At 42.4% G+C, this 3,447-nt stretch overlaps 1 pseudogene; it reads right to left on the reverse strand.

Moving 5' to 3' along the window:
• LOC119367304 overlaps window positions 1-3,447 on the reverse strand; it is a 16,885-nt pseudogene that overhangs the window by 11,507 nt on the left and 1,931 nt on the right.

Raw genomic sequence — 3,447 nt, forward strand, 5'->3', positions numbered from 1 at the left:
TAAGCCAAATTTTTCAAAAGCTCAGCACCGCACCGCTTGACAGAAGAGTCAGTGGCCGCCTCAGCTTGCGTGTCTGTCAGACCTTGTTGGCTAAGCCCTCGATCACCTGATTCGACGGATGCTGCATGAGATGTTCCAGTGAGTAAGATCTGAGACTCAACGAGGTTATCGCCGACAGGGCGGACAGGGGTGTCTTCAACATTTGGTCCTGTGCCATCATGGGCTTTGACAGTTGCACCATCAAGATGTGTGGTCTCATCATCAGCTGGGCCGCTGCCCATGTCTACATCCATGGTACCACTGCCTGAAGCAACAAAAGGATCTTTAGGGCGACGACGAACAACTCGATAGTCATCATCATCATCGTCATTGGAGTCAGCGTCAGAATCAGAATCATCGCCTCCGTGATAATCGTCATCGCTGTCAGAATCTTCAGCCACATTCTTTCCAGCACTTTCTGTCTGCCTGCCTTGCGATGACCGCGTAGTCCTTGACGTCGTACGGGCGGCAGAGGAGATAACGTTCAATCCAGCGTCTAGCTGACGGGATGCATGTGAATGGCCCTCATCATCTAAAGCGGTGAATGATTCCACAAGATTGCCTAGGATGCCAGCCATGGCGGACGTGAATCGAGCAACTATCTGAGTTGATTTGGCAAATTTCTGTTCAACATAAAAAAATTAAAAAAGAATGGAAATAACTAGTAAGTTATCACAAAAAATGTAACAGAAGTTATCATTAATATCAAGTTATCACAGGAATGCTACAATCATCATAATAAATGCAACCAAAAGTTATCATGATATCAAGTTATCACAGAAATGCTGCAAAGTTATCAAGGCATTGCACTAATAGTTATCACATGGTTGCATCATAATTATTATTTTATATAGAGGATATGCCACAATGGAAATCATCCAGATTAGTAAAGAGTGACAAGTTGGCAACAAATCAGGGTAACCACGATGGGTGCAAAAAATAATTTATCAGCCAATGAAAGAACATAAAATAGCAAAAAGAAATCAAGAAACTAGGTTACATGCTCACCTCTTCACTGCAGCTTGGGGCAGTATGAACACGCATAAACTTGTCAAGACCTTCCAGACCACCAAACAGACAGAAATTCATGCCAAACTCAGGCTTCAACTGGAAAAAAATGTAGCCATCACAGATAAGTAACAACAAAAAAACAATGAAAATAAAATGCAGTTGCAAAGCAGACTGTGAACTGAAAAACATAGATATATATTACCGGTAGTTTCCCGAAAGAAACTTTGTCAGCCTGAACATCCTTGTTGAGGACAAGAGTTATCAGCTTCTTTGTCCATACATTGATGGGAAAAGGACCATCAGGCAGTTCGATGCCAAGTCCAGAAAGATCAATCGCATGAATGTACAATAGCTGATAAGAAAAACACAAGCGCCATGGTAAACACTTACAAAAATCAGCCACAAAATGACAAAGAAAATGACAAATGACAAAAGAGAAGGTAAGAGGAAAGCATCGTCACTTACATTGTAGAAAAGAAGGCAACCCCTGGTAGGATTGCGTTTCAACAGCGCCTTGTGCAGTTCATCAGCAATAAATTTGGACCAATTGAGATTTTTAACACCATTGATGTCACGCTGCAATATAAAAAACAGCACTGAAGTTCACCGAATGCACCACAAAAAATATGAAAGTTATCACACTGACATATAGTAAAGTTATCAGGCACACAAGAAAGAAAATGACATATTCACAAAAAAACTTACCAGCACAGCATACCAACGGGGGCTAACTTTGTTGGAGGTGGTCGGGGCAATGACTGTATTCCCCGCAAGCAGAAGTCACATACGCTTGAAAGTGTCATCAGAATTTTCAGAACCCTTTATGAGATCAACAAGATCAGTCATTTTAGGGGCATATCCGAGCTCGCCAAACAACACAAGCCCTAACTCAATATCAGTTTCAGATGGGAGGTTGTAAGGGACATCATTCCCTCCACGCGGCACACCCATAACACGATGCACGTATTCTTCATTGACCGGAAGCCTGCCTCGGCCTGGTACGACCACCTCACGCGAATTGGGGTCGTAGAGATCAGCAAGCCACACACTGAGATTGTTGAATAGATGGTCACATTGGATATTTCGAAGGCTAGTTAAATTCATATCATCAATGGCACCCTTCCTGTCATCATTCATGTCCTTGCATGCTAGAAGAAGCGAACTGGGTGAGGCTCTGTTCCGCGGAGGAGGGCGTTTCGCCTTTTTCGAAGGAACCTCATCGATTCCATCGCCATCTCCTTTACGCTTCCTCGGCATTGTCTCCCTGACATGTAGGAAAAAAAGGAATACATTGTTTATAAAACCGGTGTTTGACAAAGCAATAATACAGCTGATAAAAGGAAACAAGCAAACTGCAAATTGGTCGCACATGCTAAAAAAAAGTAAAACAGATAGCACATGTATATAAAAAGCATGTGAGACTGATAATTGAGGCACAATGCAATTGGTAAGTTACAACCAAATTACCAATGATAAGAAATAGCATTCACACATGTTCATTAATAACCCAACCAAAACAAAATGAATGAGAAATAAGCGTTGTGCTGCATATAGTTAGTCTAGCAAAAACTTCTGATAACTACGGTAAGATGACAGAGGTAAGTGTAAAACCATCACCATGATAATTCAACCGTAACAAGACAACACTGATAAATAACAGAGTTTAAAGCATCTGGTGTAAGTTCAATATAAACATCATGATAATTGAACAGAACAAGACATAACAAGCAAATCAAGCACTGTAAACAAGCTAATTGGAGCAGCACAAAAGCCTAATCAATGGACAAACCGCATCTAACAAAACCAACATAAAACAACATTATGTGAAAAAACTTAGGGTTGCTTTTTAAATCCTCATCCACTGATGCACAACTTGAAATCCATAAACACCAAACATTATTGGATGTCCTAAACAACCACATCCACAACAGTAACACCATAACAAAATCCCTATTAGAACCAACCACACTTACCACCACTAAGACCTATCCACACCCACGATTACCACAAAATTAAACCAGATGTCCGAACCATATTCAAACTGATCTTAGAAGGTGACATAACCTAGCCTAATAGCAACAACAACCACCAGAATAAAAGAGTCCGAGCACCAAAAATCAACGGCGAAGCATGGAGGCGGAGCAACAGGAAATACAGAGCGGGGCGGGTGGATGGGTGGGGGAATGGGGGATGCGCTGCTCAACGACGACTCCGAAATTAGAAGCCGGCCTTAATCTAACCTAATAGGAACAACAATCTACCAGATTCGACGGCTCCAACCTAAATCAATGGCGGACCAGAGCGGCGGAGCAAAAAGAGGAAGGAAAACAGGGGCGGGGAATGCGTTCCTCACCGTATCCACCAGTCGCCGTCCGCCGCGAACCGGAACGCGCCACC

Source organism: Triticum dicoccoides, chromosome 2B (genome assembly GCF_002162155.2).
Source record: "Triticum dicoccoides isolate Atlit2015 ecotype Zavitan chromosome 2B, WEW_v2.0, whole genome shotgun sequence".
NCBI lineage: Eukaryota > Viridiplantae > Streptophyta > Magnoliopsida > Poales > Poaceae > Triticum > Triticum dicoccoides.